Source organism: Phalacrocorax aristotelis, chromosome 21 (genome assembly GCF_949628215.1).
Source record: "Phalacrocorax aristotelis chromosome 21, bGulAri2.1, whole genome shotgun sequence".
NCBI classification, from domain to species: domain Eukaryota; kingdom Metazoa; phylum Chordata; class Aves; order Suliformes; family Phalacrocoracidae; genus Phalacrocorax; species Phalacrocorax aristotelis.
The window spans coordinates 621,307-636,042 of NC_134296.1; the positions used below are offsets into that span (position 1 = coordinate 621,307).

The 14,736-nt window shown below is 56.0% G+C and overlaps 2 long non-coding RNA genes across 3 annotated transcripts; one reads left to right on the top strand and one right to left on the bottom strand.

The window, feature by feature from the left end:
• Positions 1 to 746: 746 nt before the first annotated feature.
• On the bottom strand, positions 747 to 3,676 carry LOC142067276 (uncharacterized). Its single transcript, XR_012663952.1, has 6 exons — positions 3,581 to 3,676; positions 2,906 to 3,007; positions 1,861 to 1,896; positions 1,724 to 1,759; positions 1,357 to 1,425; positions 747 to 888 (listed from the first exon to the last, which is right to left on the bottom strand). It is a non-coding gene; the product is annotated as an uncharacterized LOC142067276 (long non-coding RNA).
• A 7,421-nt stretch (positions 3,677 to 11,097) lies between these two features.
• On the top strand, positions 11,098 to 13,376 carry LOC142067281 (uncharacterized). 2 transcript variants are annotated; one of them, XR_012663958.1, is made up of 5 exons: positions 11,098 to 11,217; positions 12,227 to 12,262; positions 12,364 to 12,399; positions 12,698 to 12,766; positions 13,149 to 13,228. It is a non-coding gene; the product is annotated as an uncharacterized LOC142067281 (long non-coding RNA). The 2 variants fall into 2 exon arrangements; XR_012663957.1 differs by lacking the exon at positions 13,149 to 13,228 and adding an exon at positions 13,235 to 13,376 and having other exon boundaries at positions 11,100 to 11,217.
• Positions 13,377 to 14,736: the final 1,360 nt, after the last annotated feature.

Consider the following 14,736-nt stretch of genomic DNA (forward strand, 5'->3'; position numbering starts at 1 on the left):
GGAGGGGTGCCCACACCCCCCGTCTGACCCCAGTACCTGGCACCAGAAGGTGTGGCCCTGTTAGCCACTTCCAGCTCCCCAGATCACCACGGCTTCTACCTGCCTGGGCTTTTTGTGGAGGTACCAACTGAAGCTGGTGCCGAACCCCACTATGAGACATCAGAGAAGACCCACAGGGGCTCAGCGCCAGGGAACCTGCTTCTCCCACTCCCATGGTGACTGAGCTGGGCCACATGTCCCTGGGGGATTCTCTGCAGTGTCCGGTGGCCCCAACACGCCTTCCTGACTGGTGATGGGGGTTGCCCCAGTGAAGGGTGTGGGCTGGGGGTCCAGGAAGGCTCGTGGGCCCAGAGTGGGGCAGAGGACCCTGGGGTCCAGGCTGCCTGTCCACGCTCCTCTCCTGTCCTGACACCAGACTGTGCTCTTTGGGGATGGTGCTCGCCAGAGCCCCGGTAAGAACCTGTTTCCCGCTGTGCCTCTAAAACACCGGGTGCCCCAAGGGCTGGCACCACCTGCCCTTCCCCTCTCCCAGCCTCCTAGGGGGACACTCCACTTTGCCCTGATCTGCCCTTTTCTGGGGGCACACGGTGGGTGGGAAGGGATCGCCTTTACAGAGACACCCCAGGCACCCGGGCCTCCTCAGCCCCTCTGCTCATTGCGGTGGTGTGGCCAGAGAGGACCCAGGCATCCAGGCGCTGGCAGAGGAGCGGGAACACGGACACGGACGCGCACACACATGCAGAGCGTTCCTTTACTGAAGGGGTTTATTGATTGTGAGAGGGAAAGGGCCCAGGGCTCCCAGGGGATCAGGTGGGCTCATCGAGGGACAATCATCTCCGCATGCTGCAGGAGGGGGGCAGGACACGGGTGTCACCACTGGCTCCAGTCCTGAAAGGCAGAGTCCAAAATATGACCCCCAGTGTCTGCCGGGACATGAGAGGGGCCTTGTCCCCATCGTCTCTCTCTGCAGAGACCTAGGGAAGGAGGAGGGAATTGCAGCCCGCAATACACCCACGACAGGGTCTTGGCTTTCCTGAGACCCCTGTGGCACCCGGAGCTCCGTGCCCCATGTGTCATTAACCCGGGATGCCCCTAAATCTCACAGAGCCCAGCCCAGCCCTCATGGTGATCCTGGGGGTCTGTATGGCGCCTGTATGCCTGGCCTGCACGGCAACCCTCTGGGCCCATAGAGCCCCACTGAGTGCAAGGAAAGGCATGGGGCCAGCTCTGTCCAGCTCACCCTGGGACATGGATCCTGGGCAGTCCCCTCTGTTTCCCTGTCCCCTACCCAAGTTCTGCCCACCCCTGAGGGCTCAGGATCCTTTGTGGGGCTCGAGATGCCCTGATGCTGCTCACCTAGACATCAACGTCTGCAGCCACAAGTTTCTGGCGCACAAGCTCCACCTGCTTGTCAGCCACAGGGGGCTGGGGAGAAAGGGAGGGTTAGGGATGTGCTTGGGTGCACTGGGGTGTACTGGGAGGCAGGGGAAAGCAATGGGGTCTTTGGGGAGGGTGCTGCCGGGGGAAAGCGGGGTACATGATTTTGTATGGTGCGCACAGGAAGCAGTGGGGGGTCCTGGGGAAGGGGGCCTCCCTGGGCAAGCACTGGGGTGCAGGGTGCTCTCTGGGGTTGCCCTGGGGTGTACTGGGTCACGCTGGAGTGTCGTGGCCATAGGAGGCGAGGGGAGGAGGGTCTGGGGCCAGCCGAACTCGCGGTACCTACCTCAGCCCTCTTCACTCGCCCGAGCGTGAGTCTTCTCTGTTAAGAGACCATGAGGCCGCACTGGTCACTGGGATGTCCCCAGACCCAGCACGGGATGGGAGGACCAAATTGCCCTCCAGGTTCACCCCACTACTTACGTTCACGCAATAACTTCCACTTGCTTCAAATATTGCCTAGGGACAAAGAGCAAAGCGGTGGTCTGGATTGGGCCTTGGTGGGGCTGTGCGTGGGGCACAGGTGTCCCCAGTCCCTCCAGTCCAAGGGCTTCCCCCTGGTGTGAGCAGGAAAATCCCTTCTGCTCCCCCCAGCCCCATTCCTCTAAGCTTCACCCACGATACCCGCTCATGCAAGGACCAGGGGTGGGGATGGAGACAAGGAGAGCGTGGGGAATTCAGGGCCTCCAAAGAGGACGGGGTGGGGGGGACCCAGAGACAGGGTGCTGGGGTGAATTAGCGCACCGCAAGGGACTGGGCCGGGGTGTTGAAGGGACAGGACTGCATGGGATGCGAGTGAGGGAATTCAAGCAGAGAGGATACGGGGACTTCAGGTGCGGTGGTTGGAGGGGGCAGGAGGAAGACGACTGCAGAGGACCGAAGCCAGGGGACTGGGAGCATGTTTGGCAGTGGGGGTTCAAGGAAGGGGATCTGGAGACTGTGCCGCAGTGGACTGGATGAAAGGCAAAGGACTGAGGGGACAGACGGAAGGAAAGGCATCGGGAACGCTTGAAGGGAGGGCATCTGGGGACCCCAGAGAGGACACGGCAGGGATCCCGGGCAGGAGATGCGTGAGGGAATCAAAAGGATGGGATGGGGAGGCCAAAAAGGGAGGGATGTGGGGCACCAAGACGAGAAACAGGTGTGGGCCCTTGTAGGAGTTTGTGGTGGCCCCTCCCGGGGAGGAGAGAGGTCTGACAATTCAGTGAGGAACCCGGTCTCTGGGCATCAGAGGCTTAATTGCAGGGGAAGCGGAGGGAAGAGATGGGATTGTGGGAGGGAGAAGGCTGCATTGCCCAGGGCTGGAGGTGCAGGGCAGCCTGGAGCAGCCCCTGGCTTGGGAAAGGGAGTGGCCAAGTCAAGGGCTTTTGTGCTCCCCGCTACAAATTTCACCCTGCAGGAGAGCTGATGTTCTGCAGCCAAGACCCATCCCCAGCCTTGAGCCCTCCCTGTGGCATTGGGGACTCACCTGAGCATCTTCTGGGGTGCACAGCAGGATGGTGAAGAGCAGGGCCACGCCGAGCACTGCGGCCTTCATCTTCCTCTGCTGAGTGGCAAGTCCTGGGTGAAGCTGGAGAAGGTGAGGGGCAGATTTATCCCTCCCAGAACTCCTCCTCGCTCCCCCGCTCCCCACCCCGAGAGCCTCCAGGGCAAAGCCAGGCGTGGCAGAGACGCCAGCCCTGGCAACAAGCCCAGCCTCGGCACAGAGTAGCCCCCGCCTCCGGCACAGATCCAACCACTTTCCCCGACATCAGTCCAGCTTCCTGCATGGGGCGGCTGCACCATGGAAGGGCCCAGGCACCTGGGGGTTGCGAGGGGAGGGCGGACAGAGCACCCCTGACAGCCGGACACCCTATGGTGACAACGCGCTGCTCCAACAGAAAAACGCCCTCCAACAGCCCCCCAAAGACAGATCCCCCCACCTCCCAGTGCCCCTCACCTCCCAGCACTGCCATCTCCCAGTGCCGCTCGCCTCCCACAGCAGTCTTTCCCTCACCCTGCCGCTCCCCGGCCCCCACCCGCGCCCAGACAACGTGGGTCCCATTCTGCAGAGCTCCCCTCTGGCTAGGGGGTCCCAGTGACTTGCCCCCCACAAGGCTCTGGCTCCAGCCCTCTCCCTGCCTGGGACTCAGCCACAGCTCACCAAAGGCCCTTTTCCCCAGTGTCCCTTCAGTGCCCTTGTCCGCAGCCCAGGCAGCGCTGTCCCTGATCAGGATCGGCCATTTAGAGGGACATGTTGAAGCGCCTGCTTGTCCCTGTGCAGCCACTCAGAGCTAATTGCAGAGACGGGGCTGCCCTGCAAGAGGAGGGATGTCTGTGCCTGCAGCATCAATGATAAGCTGTGTTTGTCAGGGCCCGTGGCATAAGGAGCCCATTCAGCAAGATTGGCTCTTCAGGAGCATGCCTGATCAGGGAGACTCTGGGGTGGTTAATGCAGCCCGGACACCTGGGCTCCCCCCAGCCCCAGCAGCAGGCATAGCCCACATTGGAGGGCAGTGCTGGGGGGACCAGGAAGGAGCAGGTCCCAGGGTATCCCACATGCCAGGGCTTCCTCACTCCCCTTGGTACAGGCTGGAGCCCAGAGGCGGGGGCATTCCCAAGGGTGCAGCCTGACAGCCGGGGGTGTTTCCTTCAGGAAAGCCTGGCGGCCGGGAGTCCTGCAGGAGCAGGGCTTAAAGCAGCCTACGTGCTGGGGCTGCCTCCTCAGGGGCACTGCATCCCTTTCCCTCTCCCCTCCGCCTGTCCTGCAGCTATCGCTGTCTTTCCAGGGTGAATTCTTTCACAGCACCCCTGGCACAGACATCACCATCCTGGGGGCCCTGGGCAGCATCCTCTGGCCAGTGTGGGGCAGGGGCAGTGTGGGAGTTGGGAGATTGGTTCATTACTCCATGCTGAGTGTGGTGCACCCCAGGGTGACCTGGCGGTTGAGTGGTTTCTATCGCCAGCCCATGGACACCGCCTGGAGCAGAGGAGGGATCCCAGGTATGCAAGACCCAGTTTCTCTGCCCTGCAGAGCTGGCAGCCCTTCAGGGTCATCTGCCAAGTACCCCCTCTGCTGGGACTGGGGCTTGTGGGGAAAAGAGGCCTTGGTGCAGAAGGACCTGGGGGTGCTGGTCGACAGCCAGCTGAACATGAGCCAGCAGTGTGCCCAGGTGGCCAAGGAGGCCAACAGCGTCCTGGCTTGAATCAGGAATAGTGTGGCCAGCAGGAGTAGGGAGGCTACCCCTGATTTGAACATCCATCCCGCACAGGCAATGGAGGTGGCAAGAGGTGCTGTGCTTCAGGACCAGCTACTTCTGAAGTGGCTCAAAGCCCTTCCTATGCTGCTAATATTTCTTTTTCAACTGGACTGTAGTGGGCCTTGGATCCTCTACAACCCCATCTCCAAAACCTTAGAGGTCGACCTCGAGTTTCTCTAGGTGCTTTCTGCCAGTGGCTCCAGGTGAGGCCGTGGTCCCTGGCTGTGGTGTAAAGCACATTTTTCTCATCTTGTCCTGTCCAGACTGGCCCAAGGGCTACTGCATGACCTATCTCCCGTTTAATTTGTTCAAAGGCTTGTTGCTGCTTAGGGCCCCATTCAAGACCGTTCTTCTTCTAGGTCACTCGATAGAGAGGGTTTACAAGCAGACTATAACTTGGAAGGTGCGTTCTCCAGAAACCTCACAACACCTAAGAAAGCATGTGTTTCTTCTTTGTTGGTTGGTGGTGACAAATCTGTTATTCTATTGATCACATCCATTGGGCTATGACAATGCCCATCTTGCTATTTTATTCCTAAAAACTGGACCTCTTGTGCTGGTCCTTTGGCCTTACTTTATTTTATGGTAAAACCACCTTGAAGAATCTGGATTGTTCGCCCTTTCTCAGACACTTCCTCTGCTATGATGCCCCACGCAGGTGTTCCAAAGCTTCACCCTGTTCCAGTGCCATCTTCATCAGTCCCTGGCAAATGGTATGGCTGTGCTTCCACCCCTGGGGCTATCGATTCCAGGGGTACTGGATATCCCTCCAGGTGAAAGCAAACTGGGGCCTGCACTCTGCTGCCAAAGGGATCGAGAAAAACACGTTAGCGGTATCAGTTGTTGCATACCATTTCGCTGCCTTTGAGCCCAGTTCATATTGGAGTTCTAGCATGTCCGCTGTGGCAGCACGTAGCAGCACTGTGACCATTCAGGCCACAATAATCCACTGTTGGTCTCCACCCCGCATCAGATATTTGGGCTGGCCATATGCAACTATTAAAGGGTGCGAGTATTCCTGAGAAATCCTTTGCTCTCCAGTCGCTGAATCAGCCTACGGATGGGGACCAGGGAGTCTCAGTTGGTGCGATAGCGTCACCAGTGCCCTGATGTGGTAGCAATTGGCTCCTGCTATTCTTTAACCTGCAGCAACCACACAATAGAAGGGTCCTCTGAGGGACTGGGCAAGCTAAACAGCTGCTTAATGTTCTCCATACTCAAGACAGCTATACCAAAAGCCCACTGATACCCTTTTGAATCCCTGAAGTACCCTCTCCAGAGGTGGTCTATGCCAAGGATGTGTGGAGCCTCCAGACCAGTCACAAAAGGTTGCTTTGGCCACTCATTCCTAGTCAGCCTTCAGCAAAGAGAGTTCTTGGGATTCTCCCGTCACTCCAGAAATAGAGATGAATTCTGCTCCTTTGCAATCGGATGGCATTAGAGTACACTGTGCACCAGTGTCCACCAGAGCTTTATACTCCCATGGGGCTGGTGTGCCAAGCCCGCACAGTCCAGTAAACTTGGTTGTCCCTTTCTTCTGCCTGGCTGAAGACTGGGCTCTTCACTCCTGGTCAGCGTATTCATCACTCAGTTTTTGTAAGTGCAAAGCAGAAGTCCCTCCATCGGGGTTGAAAGTAAGATCAGCCCTTCTACTCTGCCCAACCGAAACTGGAGCAGTAGGTTTCCTGGATGGATGCCTTTTGGCTGCTGTTTTTTCTTGCAGTTCCTGTACCCAAGCTTCTAGTCTCCAGGTAGGTTCACCATCCCACTTCCTCATGTCCTCCCCCGGTCATGCAAATAGAACCACAGGGTGGCACGTGGTGTGTGCCACCAGCACCCCTTCCCTTGAGCAGAAAAAGGCTGACTCTTAATAACTGAGATACTGGTCGGTATGAGGGAGGAAGAGGTTTTTTTTTTAAATGCTGGGAAAATTCTTGGGACAGTATCTGCACAGCTGAGACACAGGCCCCTTGGGAGGAAGTAAGATTCTCTTTCAGTTCCTGGAGTTGGCTGGCCGATCCATCTGCAGCTGGTACCTCCGCATCTGCCCGGTTCATCATCACCAGGGTGTTGGCATATGATGTTGGTGCACTTTGTACAAACTTTTGCCACGTGGACTGTGTGTGCTGGATTTCATCTGGGTCTTTGGATGCCTCGTTGTTCTCCAGGTTGCTGTAAATCACCTCCACCACAGCTAATTCCCTCAAGTACTGGATACCTCCTCCAGTGGTGATCCACTTGCTCGGGAGTTTGCAAGATTTGCCTTGAAGGGATGCCTTTCCGTCTCACTCAACAGGAATTACCTCCACAGACAGAGGACTGCTGCCCCTTTTCCAATCCCTCTGTTAATGGCCTTATCTCTAGCAAGGGATCCCAGCTGCTGGGCTTTCTTACCCTCTAATTCCTGACTATTGGCCCCAACATCCCAGTGTCAGAGCAACCAGCTGATAATTTGCTCTCCTGGATGGCGGCTGAAATTTTTTTGCATATCTCACAGGTTGACCTCTGCTTCCATTGTTCCTTCTTGACTACAGGGGCAATATAGTTGAGGGCTGGGTCTCTGGTTTAGCCACAATGTCTGTTTTTATGTCTTTAGATCCAGAGACTTTCTCTTCCCTTGAGGATGCTGAATAGTGCGCAGTAGGCGTAGGACAGGCCCCAGAACAGTGCGACAAACTGTGTCTCTTTGGCATAGCCGGGGCCAGGGCACCCTATTTTCAAACATTCTCTTATTTCATCAGGATCCTGCACTTGCTTGGGTTAACGTTCCCAACCATTGGAGGTGACAACCATTCTAGGTACCTGCCCATATTCTCCCACATGCCTTATCACCCATAACCACACTGCCTTGGGGCATAGCCCTGGGTGATATTCCTAAATAGTTGGTTAACCCTAGGGAAATCTGTACCAATAGGCGCATTTTGGTTCCCCAAGGATGTTCAAGATACTGAAGAGTTGTTGTAACAAGGGAGAAAACGTCTGCCACACAGAAGGAGGTGGTGAAGGTGCCACTCTGTGTGTTTCCTCCACCAAAAACATCTCAGAGGGGAAAAGGGGAAAAGCGTGATTATTAACTGTCTCCATGAGATGATTCCCAAAGTAGAGTAATGCCATCAGTGCAGAACCCAAATACCGGACTAAGCTCAAGGCCAGTGCTTTCACAATACACCTCCCAGACAATACACCACCAAGCGCTACAGAGCTCAGCAAACTGCAAAAGACAAAATGAGCCTTTAACATGTACAACAAAAAAGGGAGCATGGCACAGATCAGATAAATTAATGTCGAGAACAGGTAAGTCAATATCCTGACCAGCAACTGTTAAACAGATCTACCAGTTATAAGTTCCCTCTAATACCCTCTGGTCAAATCTGTTGTTAACTCTATCCCAGCCAAAAGCAGTACAGCAGGACAGAGACTCCCTGCTGAGTCCTGTCCTTCCCCCCACCTTCCGCAGGTACTAAGGGACACTGGGAACTGGAAGGTGCTGGGAGATGAGAAGCAAGATGGAAATGTGGGGAAAACAGGGCCCCCACTGTCCCTCTGTCCCCACTGATGCTCCTGCTAGTGCTGCAGAGCTGCCTCTCCCCCTGGTTCTACCCCCCCATCCCTTCTCCTTCCCTTTCATGCCTGCCTCTGTCAGTCTCTCTCCCCCTCCCTACCTCCACCCCTGGGTTTCCTACAATGAGACAGGGGAAGATACACCTCCAAATGGCAAAGGGGAGAGCTGGGGTGATCGCTTAGGCTCTAACCCTATAGAAGTATGCAAGATGAACAGATGAACCAAGGGTTTCCACCAAAGAAGTAGTACGTGCACCTTTCTTTTTCTCCCCTTTCCCTCTGTAAAACAATGGGGTACCTCACTGCAGGTCAAAGCCTGAGGAGAACGACCATGCTAAAACTTCATTTGGAAAATAAATGTGGCAAAATTTCCACTGCCTCACAGAAGTGACTGCAGGGAAAACAGAGAAACTTCCAGAAGTGCTCTCAATCCTGCTTGGAGAAGGTGCAGGGAGACAGCATGGGTAGGATTAGCTACAACTTAGACCAGCCTTGTAAAGTCTCTTGTCCCTCTCTTTGCCAAATCAGAAAACTCGTGACATTTTACTTTTTCAGTACATTACTGTTACAGAAACATGAGCATGTCTTTTGAGATACCATTAATCCAACAGATGGGATCTTCCTGAATAGCACCTTTCATTTTAAGTGGCTATCACATGCCATCCACCTGATTTACACTTATCTCAAAGGCAGCCTTGACCTCTCCTAAGTCAATATTCTTCAATTATGACAGTGTGTAACGTTCAGAAATTCTTTTTGAAATAACTTCAGAATACAAAAAAACATCACAGCATATTTAAATACATGATACATAATTCAACACTGTGTAACTCAGCTATCTAGTAAATAATGCGCAAAGCAGAAGGAGTGAAAATGAAAATCTTCCAGGTGACTGCCCACTCTTTGGGCAATTTCAAAGCAAATACTCAAGTCAGTTGCCTTAAATCTTTTCACAACTGATCCACAACACATCTCTTATTTATAGTTAATGTCACATAAAGATATGACCTTATCCATAACCCTGAAAAATGGCGTATAATGTCAATGAAGAATCTGTGCCATTTACAGTTCTTGTGAACCACTTATCAGTGTATTTGTATTTACCTCTTTTCACGTGGATAAAACTAGACAGGCTTTCTTTGAAGTCATGACAGGTGTCTGTATCATCATGGGGACAAAACTAGTAATGCCGTAGTTTCATTGAAACTCAGGCAAACCTCCCACTGACTTCAAAACCTAAACCAGATTTTGACCACCGGCCTTTGATTCCCAGCTTGCGGCTCACAAAAAGAAATTATCCTCACACCCTTATAAACATAGGCCTAAAATAGAGCACTATTTTACTTTCAGACATGTGACATGGACTGCTGCGTGGTTTTGGAAGTGAATGATGGTTGGGAAGCACAGCGTGGTAGCTTGAATTACCGTGCAACATAACAAACAGAGGAACGTGCCAGCCTTACAAAGTATTCATGGATCTGCTATCATAATGTTGATGTCTCATGAACTCAGTACAGGCAATGAATCTAGTGCCTGTTGCTCTGTGCGGCTAGAGGATTTGCTGGTCATTACACGTGGTTACTTCTGACTATCACTGCTGTGGTTTAACCCCAGCCACCAACTAAGCACTACACAGCCGCTCGCCCACTCCTGCCCTCCCTCCGGTGGGATGGGGATGGTAATGGGAAGAGTAAAACTGAGAAAACTCATGGGTTGAGAAAAGAACAGTTTAATAATTGAAATAAAGGAAAAAGCAAACAAAAAAATAGAGTATACAAAGCAAGTGATGCACTACGCAATTCTCACTACCTGCTGACTGACACCCAGCCAGTCCCTGTTGTGTTATCAATGTTATTCTCATGCTAAATCCAAAAGACAGCAATTCACCAGCTCCTAGGAGGATAATGAACTCTATCCCAGCTGAAACCAGGACAATCAGCTGCTGAAAGAGACAAGTGAATAAGTGCTGCAAGCATGTTGACCCAATATATGCCCAATTTCACTGTGAATATGTCCCTGCCAACAGCAGTACCAGCTCCCTCCTCTGCAGTTTGGGGCACTTGCATCCTTTAGGAGAGCAGCGATGGCAGATGGCGTGAGTGTCACAGCCGGAAAGAATAAGTGCATCGGGGAAATGGGGTGGCCTTGAGCAGGTCACCACAACCAAGCCCAGCACTTCTCTCAAGCGGAGCCCTCCTCTCCTGGTGCCCAACATTCACCCGTGCCCCACACTGCCTCCAGGGACTGAAGATCCCAGTCACCTGGCTGTCCCCATTGCCCATGCTCCGAGTTGTCCCCCCACCTCCCCGTGTTTCCTCATCCCAGGGTCCCTGTTGCCCCAAGAAGAGGGGTCAATCCCAGCCCCCTGTTTACCCAAGGCGCTGGAGAGGGGTCAGAGACAATTCTGCCTAGAGACGCCTAGTTGGAGGCTGGCATCATCTCTGGTGAAGTCCTGGAGGGAAAGACTGCTGTGGGAGGCGAGCGGCACTGGGAGATGGCAGTGCTGGGAGGTGAGGGGCACTGGGAGGTGGGGGGATCTGTCTTTGGGGGGCTGTTGGAGGGCGTTTTTCTGTTGGAGCAGCGCGTTGTCACCATAGGGTGTCCGGCTGTCAGGGGTGCTCTGTCCGCCCTCCCCTCGCAACCCCCAGGTGCCTGGGCCCTTCCATGTGCAGCTGCCCCATGCAGGAAGCTGGACTGATGTCGGGGAAAGTGGTTGGATCTGTGCCGGAGGCGGGGGCTACTCTGTGCCGAGGCTGGGCTTGTTGCCAGGGCTGGCGTCTCTGCCACGCCTGGCTTTGCCCTGGAGGCTCTCGGGGTGGGGAGCGGGGGAGCGAGGAGGAGTTCTGGGAGGGATAAATCTGCCCCTCACCTTCTCCAGCTTCACCCAGGACTTGCCACTCAGCAGAGGAAGATGAAGGCCGCAGTGCTCGGCGTGGCCCTGCTCTTCACCATCCTGCTGTGCACCCCAGAAGATGCTCAGGTGAGTCCCCAATGCCACAGGGAGGGCTCAAGGCTGGGGATGGGTCTTGGCTGCAGAACATCAGCTCTCCTGCAGGGTGAAATTTGTAGCGGGGAGCACAAAAGCCCTTGACTTGGCCACTCCCTTTCCCAAGCCAGGGGCTGCTCCAGGCTGCCCTGCACCTCCAGCCCTGGGCAATGCAGCCTTCTCCCTCCCACAATCCCATCTCTTCCCTCCGCTTCCCCTGCAATTAAGCCTCTGATGCCCAGAGACCGGGTTCCTCACTGAATCGTCAGACCTCTCTCCTCCCCGGGAGGGGCCACCACAAACTCCTACAAGGGCCCACACCTGTTTCTCGTCTTGGTGCCCCACATCCCTCCCTTTTTGGCCTCCCCATCCCATCCTTTTGATTCCCTCACGCATCTCCTGCCCGGGATCCCTGCCGTGTCCTCTCTGGGGTCCCCAGATGCCCTCCCTTCAAGCGTTCCCGATGCCTTTCCTTCCGTCTGTCCCCTCAGTCCTTTGCCTTTCATCCAGTCCACTGCGGCACAGTCTCCAGATCCCCTTCCTTGAACCCCCACTGCCAAACATGCTCCCAGTCCCCTGGCTTCGGTCCTCTGCAGTCGTCTTCCTCCTGCCCCCTCCAACCACCGCACCTGAAGTCCCCGTATCCTCTCTGCTTGAATTCCCTCACTCGCATCCCATGCAGTCCTGTCCCTTCAACACCCCGGCCCAGTCCCTTGCGGTGCGCTAATTCACCCCAGCGCCCTGTCTCTGGGTCCCCCCCACCCCGTCCTCTTTGGAGGCCCTGAATTCCCCACGCTCTCCTTGTCTCCATCCCCACCCCTGGTCCTTGCATGAGCGGGTATCGTGGGTGAAGCTTAGAGGAATGGGGCTGGGGGGAGCAGAAGGGATTTTCCTGCTCACACCAGGGGGAAGCCCTTGGACTGGAGGGACTGGGGACACCTGTGCCCCACGCACAGCCCCACCAAGGCCCAATCCAGACCACCGCTTTGCTCTTTGTCCCTAGGCAATATTTGAAGCAAGTGGAAGTTATTGCGTGAACGTAAGTAGTGGGGTGAACCTGGAGGGCAATTTGGTCCTCCCATCCCGTGCTGGGTCTGGGGACATCCCAGTGACCAGTGCGGCCTCATGGTCTCTTAACAGAGAAGACTCACGCTCGGGCGAGTGAAGAGGGCTGAGGTAGGTACCGCGAGTTCGGCTGGCCCCAGACCCTCCTCCCCTCGCCTCCTATGGCCACGACACTCCAGCGTGACCCAGTACACCCCAGGGCAACCCCAGAGAGCACCCTGCACCCCAGTGCTTGCCCAGGGAGGCCCCCTTCCCCAGGACCCCCCACTGCTTCCTGTGCGCACCATACAAAATCATGTACCCCGCTTTCCCCCGGCAGCACCCTCCCCAAAGACCCCATTGCTTTCCCCTGCCTCCCAGTACACCCCAGTGCACCCAAGCACATCCCTAACCCTCCCTTTCTCCCCAGCCCCCTGTGGCTGACAAGCAGGTGGAGCTTGTGCGCCAGAAACTTGTGGCTGCAGACGTTGATGTCTAGGTGAGCAGCATCAGGGCATCTCGAGCCCCACAAAGGATCCTGAGCCCTCAGGGGTGGGCAGAACTTGGGTAGGGGACAGGGAAACAGAGGGGACTGCCCAGGATCCATGTCCCAGGGTGAGCTGGACAGAGCTGGCCCCATGCCTTTCCTTGCACTCAGTGGGGCTCTATGGGCCCAGAGGGTTGCCGTGCAGGCCAGGCATACAGGCGCCATACAGACCCCCAGGATCACCATGAGGGCTGGGCTGGGCTCTGTGAGATTTAGGGGCATCCCGGGTTAATGACACATGGGGCACGGAGCTCCGGGTGCCACAGGGGTCTCAGGAAAGCCAAGACCCTGTCGTGGGTGTATTGCGGGCTGCAATTCCCTCCTCCTTCCCTAGGTCTCTGCAGAGAGAGACGATGGGGACAAGGCCCCTCTCATGTCCCGGCAGACACTGGGGGTCATATTTTGGACTCTGCCTTTCAGGACTGGAGCCAGTGGTGACACCCGTGTCCTGCCCCCCTCCTGCAGCATGCGGAGATGATTGTCCCTCGATGAGCCCACCTGATCCCCTGGGAGCCCTGGGCCCTTTCCCTCTCACAATCAATAAACCCCTTCAGTAAAGGAACGCTCTGCATGTGTGTGCGCGTCCGTGTCCGTGTTCCCGCTCCTCTGCCAGCGCCTGGATGCCTGGGTCCTCTCTGGCCACACCACCGCAATGAGCAGAGGGGCTGAGGAGGCCCGGGTGCCTGGGGTGTCTCTGTAAAGGCGATCCCTTCCCACCCACCGTGTGCCCCCAGAAAAGGGCAGATCAGGGCAAAGTGGAGTGTCCCCCTAGGAGGCTGGGAGAGGGGAAGGGCAGGTGGTGCCAGCCCTTGGGGCACCCGGTGTTTTAGAGGCACAGCGGGAAACAGGTTCTTACCGGGGCTCTGGCGAGCACCATCCCCAAAGAGCACAGTCTGGTGTCAGGACAGGAGAGGAGCGTGGACAGGCAGCCTGGACCCCAGGGTCCTCTGCCCCACTCTGGGCCCACGAGCCTTCCTGGACCCCCAGCCCACACCCTTCACTGGGGCAACCCCCATCACCAGTCAGGAAGGCGTGTTGGGGCCACCGGACACTGCAGAGAATCCCCCAGGGACATGTGGCCCAGCTCAGTCACCATGGGAGTGGGAGAAGCAGGTTCCCTGGCGCTGAGCCCCTGTGGGTCTTCTCTGATGTCTCATAGTGGGGTTCGGCACCAGCTTCAGTTGGTACCTCCACAAAAAGCCCAGGCAGGTAGAAGCCGTGGTGATCTGGGGAGCTGGAAGTGGCTAACAGGGCCACACCTTCTGGTGCCAGGTACTGGGGTCAGACGGGGGGTGTGGGCACCCCTCCTCTGTGGTGTCAGCTACTGGAGTGCGTGGGGCCCCAGTGCAGCTACTGTAGTGTTTCGGGTCCCAGTGCAGCTACTTGGAGCGAGTGGGAGTCTTTAACTTCCAGCCACAGGAGTGGGAACGCTGTGTATCCTAAAACCACTATGGGAGGGAAAGGGAAAGGGAAAGGGAAGGGAAAGCAGTGGACAAGGAGGGGGAAGGGGCATGTGCTGTCAGGGCTGGCACTCACTGGGTCTCTCCCTCTAGTCCCAGAGGCAGCTCTTCTCCCAGGGCTGTAGCGTTCGCAAGCTGTTGAGCTCTACATGCAGGGAGAAGGCAGACAGATTCTGCAGGGCTTGTTCAGGCCAAACGGTCTTGGAGCTGCTGCTGCTGGAGATTCAGAGCTGTCTGTGCTGGGAAACCGGCCCTCGTGCCTAAGCCCAAGGCGTGTCCTAGTGCTGCTGATCAGCCACACTTGACTCAGGGATGGGGCCTCGGCTTGAGCAGGCATTGGCCCTCAGTGAAAAGTGTCTTGGTGTCAACATGCCATGAGAGGCAGGACAGCCTCTTGCCTTTGGAGAGAGAAACAAACACTAGACGAGTCCTTTCTTCTTCAGCCACCTGCAACCCATCTTG